This window comes from Elephantulus edwardii, unplaced genomic scaffold, assembly GCF_000299155.1.
Source record: "Elephantulus edwardii isolate Elephantulus edwardi_28Jun2011 unplaced genomic scaffold, EleEdw1.0 scaffold00016, whole genome shotgun sequence".
In the NCBI taxonomy this organism is placed as follows: domain Eukaryota; kingdom Metazoa; phylum Chordata; class Mammalia; order Macroscelidea; family Macroscelididae; genus Elephantulus; species Elephantulus edwardii.
Window position 1 is genome coordinate 19,267,897 of NW_006399766.1, and position 8,889 is coordinate 19,276,785.

Consider the following 8,889-nt stretch of genomic DNA (forward strand, 5'->3'; position numbering starts at 1 on the left):
ATGCTGGCCCATCAGGCTCAGGGTCTTCCTCTCTTTCGCTGGCCCTCCATCTTTCCAAGCATGATTTCCTTTTCCCAGGATTAACTTCTCCCAGAAACAGGTCCAAAAGTATTGGGGGGGGGGGCGGGGAGTAGGAAATTACAGATGACATTAATTTAAAAAGTCTACCCCTGGTGAAATACTGGGTTATGTGCTGAGCTGCTAACCAAAGAATTCAACAGACCAAATCTACTAGTTGCTCCGAGGAAGGACGATGGGCAGTCTCCTCGCACGTGATTCACAGCCTCTGAAAACCAACTCCATGGCTCACAACAGCAAGATGAGCGGTTAACTGTCTGGGCTCCATGACTATTGGGTAAATTAATGTAAAGTTGCTTTAAATTGGAATTGATTTGATGGCAATGCATTTGGCTTTGGGTTTATCGATAGACTTGCTCTTTCCCACGCAACCCTCTGGAGAGGCTTCTGACGCCATCATTTCGGTGATCCTCATAGTGAAGAAAATGTTACAGTTTCTTTCTCAGTGTTCTCATTCCAGCAAACCAACTATCTACGTTAAACAGCTAGGGCTTAATTTTTCTTTGTGTCTCTTCCACCACCCACATCCAGAATCCAAATAATCTCCCCCCATCTTCACTCCCACCACCCTAGCACAATCCCCCATCATTTCTAACCTGTTCCCTCCAAAAGATTTGCAGGCTGGACAGACCCCTACTTACATCCTTGCCTCTTTTCCAGTGATTGCACACAATATAGCCAGCATGATTTTCCCCAAAACTCACTTTTACTATAAATACAAATGTTACCATATTGAGGTACTAGTAATGTTAAGTTATAGGTTTCATGTATTCATGCTCACTATAGCATCCAGTCAAAATAGCCTGGGTACATTGAATGCCTCAATGGCTTCCTATAAAAGTGCTCCAAGAACACTTAGAACAAAATCCAAACTCCTTTCTTTGGCCTTAGGACAAGACCCTGAGTTCTGCCCCTGTCTACCTCTCCAGAATCATTCCAGCACTTACCCTAACCCATCCCTCTTCAATCTCACACCGTTTGTCTTGCTTCCTCATTCCTACCTTGTGACCTTTGCACTGGCTTATGCTTCTGTCTGAGTTCTTTCGCCCCAACCCCACTGCCCTAACCTGGCTCTCCTCTTTCAGGTCTTGTGTTAACTATCACCTACTCAAAAAATCTCTACCACTTTATTCTCAATGGTCCATCCCCCTCCCACCCAACTCTGCCTTGATGCTGCTACAATTTCACCTTTAGAGCACTCCTTACATTCTAAGGTCACTTTGTTTAAAATGGTCACCTCTCCCCTTTCTCCACATCTATTGTCTCTACCACTCCCTGACAGTAGGTAAGCTCCATTACAACCAAGGCTTTTCTGCTACATCTCTGGTGCCTAAGGACCCCAAAAGACACCAAAATGGTAAGTAGGGTTGTTTTATTCTTTCAAAGAATTGAAAATAATCGTCATGAGAGTGTTGCATTCTGCTGGGAACGCCATGTTTTTAGAGGAAGGGGAAGAACTTCAATAGGGAGAAACAACATTTAGTTGTAATATGAAACCAACCACCTCGCCAGCGTTTGTTGTTTGCTGCTCTGTTGAATTTTGCTATTGTTACTGGGGTGAGATGGTATCTCATAGTTGTTTTGATTTGCATCTCTTAGAGCTAAAGATTTTGAACATTTCTTAATGTGCTTGTTCTCCATTTGAATGTCTTCTTTGGTGCAGTGTCTATTCATGTCCTGTGCCCATTTTGCAATTGGGTTGTTTACCTTTATCTTGTTGTAGTGCTCAAGTATTCTATAAATTCTAGATAAAATTTCCTTATCAGACATGTCATTACCAAATATTTTTTTCCCCAGTCTGTGGCTTCCCTTTTTACCCAGTTGGAGAAGTTTTTGGATGTGCATAGGGATTTGATTCTTAGAAGGTCCCATTCATCTATTTTATTCCTATTTATCCAAGACAGATTTACCTGTTTTTGAAAAGTTTATCTTAAGAGCCAGACTAAAAAGCAGAAGCCAGTATTAATTTAGAAAGTAGGGATTTGGGGCAGCCGGCAATTGAGATTACATTTTATTTGTATATTTCCTGGTCTCTGTTTCAAACTCATTGTCCCCTTAAGATCAAGGCACTGAGCTTTGCTGAAATCATGAAGAATGATGCCAGGTAGTTAAATCAATGAACCTCTTTTAATGAATGAGTAGGAGTGTGCAAGGCAGGCAGGCCTGCAGATGCTAAAACTCTAGCTTGTTTCTAGCTGAGTCCCAGACAACTGTGAGTTTGCTTGTACACTTTGCAGAAGTGCTGCCTCATTCATTCAATGAGTACAGATTATGGGCAGACATTAGTCTAGGTCTGGAGACACCCACATTAACAATGACAGCTAGGAGAGAGTGGAAGAGAGCCAAGAAATGCAGGCTTTTAACAGATAAATTCAGACGGCAATTACTGGGAGAGAATCAAATAATGATGTGCTAGAGACCTGGGCTGGAGAGCAGGCATTCCTTAACTAAGTGGGGAAATCTCTGAGGAAAGAGCATTTACTCTAATGCCTGAGTGATGAGGAAGCACTTGGTGGGTGAAAGGTTTCGGGGCCGGAGGGAAGAACCAATGACTGGGAAGCAGGAATAAGCACTGCTTCCTGGATGGAGACATCTGGTTTGGCCAGTGAAAGAGAGGAAGACCCTCCACGAGATGGATTGATTTTATGTTTGTGGCGATGGGCTCAAGTGTGTTGGGGATGATGATGATGGTACAGGATAGGAAAGAGTTCAGATCTGCTGTTCCTAGGGTCACTCTGTGTCATACTCCACTCAATGGTACCCAACAATAACAACTGGAGAAAGGCCTTGAAATGAGGTCCAAGAGACCAGTGAGGTCAGCCCAGTGAGGAGGGGTCATGAGAGCCATAGAAAGGGGATTAGTTTTATTCTGAGTACAATGAGAAGGGTTTCAAGGGTTGATTTTTCATCTCATTTCTGTTAGAAAGGGATCTAATGGCCTAGTGGTAAGGTGTTGCACTGCCATCCTGAAGGCAGGTGGTTCGACTCCACCAGCTGCACTGCTGGAGACAGATGGGCAGTCTCCTTCAGTGTGATTTACAGCCTCTGAAAACCCACTGTAGGGTCAGCTATGGGTTGGTTCTGACTCGACGGCAGACAATAACAATGAATTAGGGGAACACCTCAGTGGTGCAAAAGGTTAACATATTTGGCTGCTAAAGGAAAGACTGGTGGTTTGAGTTCATCCGGAAGAGCCTTGGAAGAACGGTCTGGTAATCTACTTCCGAAATAGTCATTGACAACACTGTGGGGCACAGTTCTCTTCTCACGTAGGTAGTGTCTCCATGAGGAGGAATGTCCCCACTTGGTTTGGTTTTGTTTTTTTAGTGAATTTAAAGGAGGAACCCAGGAAGGTGGTGACATGAGTAGTCCAGGCAAACGCAGATGGTAGTTTGGACTGTAAAGTGGGGCATATGTTGAGTAAAATAGAACATGGTGGTGGAGATAAGGATGTTAAACAATTTGGATTTCATAACAAATGCAGACGATTGGGGCTTTTCCCCTGGTAATATTTGGAGACTTTAATGCACAGCTTTTGATAATGACCAGAAGAATGAATCTCTCTCTGTCTCTGTTTCTCTCTCTTCTCCTCTCCTCTCCTCTCCTCTCCTCTCCTCTCCCCCCCTCCCCTCCCCTCCCCTCTCTTCTCTTCTTCTCTTCTCTCTCAATAAATAGAAAATATGAACAAAACTCTTAACCTAAGAGACATATTTGGAATACTCCACCCAACAGCAGCACAATGTACATTTTTCTCTTGTATACAAGAATCCTATACTCCAGGATAGAACGTATGTTGGGACTCAAAGCAAGTTTCAAAATTTTAAGACCGAAATATTCTCTATAGTCTTGCATTAAAATATCAAGTAAAAAAAAGGAAATAATGCAGAGTGTCTAGTAACATCACAATGAATAGAAAACTAGAAATTACTAAGAGACTGAAAACTGGAAAATATCCAATGTGCGAAAATAAAGAACACACCACCAAGCAACCAATAGGGGGCTCTCGTGGCCCAGCGGTAAGAAGCCGCGTTGCTAACCCGGAAGCACTGGTTGGCATCCACAAACTACTCCGCAGAGAAACCTGGGCAATCTCTTCCCCTGGGGTTTGCTGCCTCTGAAAATCCACTGGAGTGTCAGGTATGGGTCGGTTGTGACTCAACAGTACACACCAACAACAACAATGGGAAACAACCAGTGGCATAGTCTGAATGGCTCTTGGGAGAAAGAATACATGCGTCTTCACTACAGGCATGTCCCTGGGAAATCTTGTTGTTAGGCCCCAGTGAGTTGATTCCAATTCATAGTGACTCTATGTACTTTGACCCTGCACCATCCTCATGATGGCCTTAAACTCACTGTTGCAATCACTGTGTCACTCTTTCTCCTTGAGGGACTTCCTATCCTTCTCTGACTTCCTTTCCACGTATGATATCTGCTCCCAAGAACTGGCCCCCTCCTGACAACATTCCCAAAGTATGTGAGATGAAGTTTCACTGTCTTTGCCTCTAAGGTAGACTTCTAAGGTCTAATGGCTGTACTTCCTCCAAGACAAACTTGCTTGTTCTTTTTACAGTCCCTGGTGTGTTGAATACTCTTCACCAACCTAAAATCCAATGATTTTGATTCTTCTTTGGCCTTCTTTATTTATTGTCCAACTTTCACAAATACATGAAGCAATTAGTGTACACTAAAAATTATAGCTTATATGAGAAATATAAGGATAGGATAAACCACTCAAAACCCATGAAAGCTTAGTAACCAGGGCATTAACAAGAGCAGTATGGCTCTCTGTGAGAATCATAGCAGAGTGATTTGTACTGTATTTGTGCCCACTAGCCACCTAGTTAACTTTATGTCGCCTTAATCCCTGGGCCTGCTACCTTCTCTAAGACAAAGACCCTAAAGGGTATTCCACCTGAAACAAAGATCATCTTCATCAAAATGAAAATGTGATCTCCAACATAATGATTGTCACAATATCATCATTTTAAAATGAAAGAAATTGCCTGGCTGCTTCTTCATCTGTATTCAAAGCTTTACCGGATAACTTACTGTAGAAAAACAACACAACTGTTCTTTCACTGAAGATCAAACCAAAGCAAAGGAAAAACACGCAGGCCCACTGGCATCTAATCAATTCCAAATCGTGGTGATCCCAAGTGTTTCAGAGTAGAACTTCATTCCACCATATTTTCAACGGCTACAACCTAACTGAGGCAGTTCTAGCGACACAGTGGTTAAAGCACTCACTGGCTAACCATAGGTTAGAGTGAGGTGGGGTGAGGAGGATAGATGTACTGGTCTACTTCAGTAAAAGATTTCAAGAGTCCTTGGAAAACTCTATGCGGAAGTTCTATTCGATCCTATAGGGTTGAAGAGAACTTGTATACGAGTTTGAATTGACTCGATAGCTGTGAGGAACTCCTAGTGGCACAGGGGCTAAGCCCTTGCCTGCTAACTGCGAAATTCTCACTTTGACCCCACTGAGAGCTCTGAGGGAGGACTTCTGGGTGAGAGCGCAGACCAGACAGATGGCAATCCAGACCTCTGTTCAACTCAGACACCAGAAATCAATACTATGTGTGGTAGTAAGAATTACATTTAACAAGAAATAAATGACATTAATTAATTAACAATTAAAAAAATTACATTAACTTAATAGTATTAAGTTAATCATGATGTCATTCTGAACTTCTGAGTTTAAAAGGAAAAGATAAAGAAGTATTTCAAACACTGACTGAAGGGGGAAAATGACATTAAAGCAGTATATAACAGATTATATGGGCTGGGCTGTATGAGGAGAAGTGTGGCATCAGGATTGGAGGAAGATGCATCAACAATCTGTGTTATGCAGATGACACAACCCTGCTTGCTGAAACTGAGGAGGACCTGAAGCGCTTGCTACAAAAGGTCAAGGACTATAGCCTTCAATATGGATTGAGGCTCAATATCAGGAAAACAAAGATTCTCACCATTGGGCCAATTGGCAGCATCAGGATAGATGGTAAAGAGATTGAGATTGTTCACAGCTTTAGTTTGCTTGACTCCACAGTCAACACTCTTGGCACCAGCAGCCAGGAAATTAAAAGATATTGTGATGGGAAAGTTTGCTGTCAGAGACCTCTCCAAAGTACTGAAGAGCAATGGTGCCTCTCTGGAGACTAAGGTGCATCTGATACAGGCCATGGTCTTTGCAATCAGTTGTTATGCATCAGAGAGCTGGACAATGACTAGGGAGAATAGGAGGAGAATGGATGCCTTTGAGCTGTGGTGCGGGAGAAGAGTATTGAATGTACCATGGACTGCTAGGAAAACAAACATTCATTCTGGAGAGGGTTAAACCAGGCTGCTCCTTGGAGGCAAGGATTCTGAAGCTTCGTCTGACATACTTTGGACATGTTGCAAGGAGGAACCTGTCCTTAGAGAAGGACGTCATGCTTGGTAGGGTGGAGGGACAGCGCAGGAGGGGAAGATCCTCTATGAGGTGGATTGATTCAGTGACTGGGGTAATGGGGGTAGGTATGTTGGAGACAGTGCGATTGGCACAGGATAGAGCAGGGTTTAGGGCTGTTGTACATAGGGTCGCTATGAGTTGCAGTTGACTAGGCAGCACATAATCACAACAGCATAATGTGTCAAAGTATTAAACTGGAAACTGCATGAGCCAGGCATTTTGAATAGCGATTTGGATGGTGAGTAACCCGGAAGCAGTAGTGTTCACAGCAGCAGATGTGGATCTGCTGCTGACTGGAAAGGTGTGGTTTACCCCCTTGTCCCCCTACCCTCTCAGTGCCCTGAGGATGGACTTTCCTCACCACCCCCCACCAGGTAGCTGGCATGGTTCCCTCACCCATCCTAGTTCTCCCTGAGCTACCATTTTATATCTGGCACAGAAGCATGTGTTTGGCACAGCTCCAAACTCACAGACTCCCTCCCCTCTAGAAGCCAACAGATTATGCTGTATCTGGCCTGCAATTAGCCCCTGGATTCGTAGGGACACCACCTCTGACTGTGGCCCTTACCTCTCACTGGGCACAATGTCGATGCCTGTGTACATATGAGGTATGTACTATGTACATACCTCAACAAGTGAACACCACAGACACATTTGGAGCAGTGTACCCTCTATGGAATGTGCCATCCTTGCGCATCTGAGGTTGGTAGTGACTATCTCTTCATGCTAGTCATCTCAAACTAGGTACACTGCCCGCGCCCATCCCCAGTGACTGGCAAAGACATCATCCCTGGCCAGGCAGACTACCCCTAGGTTCCTCTAAGGTCAACACAGAGAACAACGCAGGTTGGGCGCTTTGCTCAATGACACCCTCTAGTGGTAAAAAGTTGCACTGCCAACCCAAAGGCAGGTAATTCAAACCCACCAGCTTGCGTGGGGGAGAAAGATGGGCAATCTCCTCCCTGTGTGATCGGTAGCCTCTAAAAACTCACTGAGAGTCAGTTTGACCAGATGACACATAACAACTGACCAGAACAATCATAATCCAGACTGCATCTCGTGTCTTCAGTCACCTCTGAGACCAGCAGTAAATCTGAGCTCGCTGGGCACCCCAACTCCTACCTTCTGCTGGGACGGCAGGCACACTGTCCCTGGACAGACATCTTGACTCCACCCACCACAGCAGTAGCAATAGCACCAGTTAGGTCCCCAGACCACCTGTGAGATCTCCCCTTCTTAATTCTCATTTCTTTCCCATTTCTGATTGCTTTTTTTTTTTTTTTAACCAATTTTGTTGTTTTCTTTTTCTCATAATCTCCGCTTTCTCTTAGTCTCTCTACCTCTTTACTGTTCCCTTTCTGGTTTTTCTCTTTCTCCCCCTTCACTTTCTCCCCACCCCCTTCATCCCCCCACCCCTTTCCTTTTTCCTCTGATTCTGTTTCTCCATCCTGTTAAACCCCTCTCAGGTTTTGTTTTGCTATCACCAATATGTATCAATGGGAGCTCTGACGACCTAGTGGTAAGAAGCTGCACTGGAAGGTTTGTGGTTCGAGTCCAGCAGATGCTCTGAGGAAGAAGGATGGGCAATCTCTTTTTTTTTGCAATTAGCTGCCTTCATCTAATCAACCAAAGACTGCAACCAACACAGGCCTGGTCCGCTTTTACCAGAGAGTGGCACATACACCACCATCCATAATCACACCCACCAGAAGACAGGAGGTGAAACGGAAAATCATCAAACTAACATATGACACAACAAACTCACCTTCGAATGGGATATATACATGCCTCAGAGAGAGTAGACAACTTTAAACAAATAAAAAAAAAATTAAACCCAAACTGAAAAAGGTCAAGATGGAAATACAGAAACAGAAAATCTGCAGGAGAAGAAATGCTATTGGAATTTCTACTTGCTGATGGGTGCCACTGTGCGACTGTGATTCACAGCAACATATTTGAACTTTCCCCTAACCTGCACCTTCATGATCTCTGATTCCCTTGAGCACGTTGTTACTGTCACTGTGTCACTCCATCCTGCTGGGAGTCTTCTCTCTTCTGACTCTCCACCTTTCCCAGTATGAGCTTTTCCAAGAACTGGCCCTTCCTCACAACTTGCCCAAGGAATGTGAGACAAAGTTTCACTATTCTCTGCTCTAAGGAACATTCTGATAGCACTTCCTTCAAGACAGATTGGTTTTTGTTCTATTGTCAGTTCATGGATTCTCCTCCACTCTTCACCAACACCACAGTTCAAAGGCATAGATTCTTCTTTGGTTTTCCTTATTCCTTTTCCAATTTTCAGATGCATAGGAAGCAATTGAAAATACCATGGCTTGCGGCAGACACACCTTAGTCTT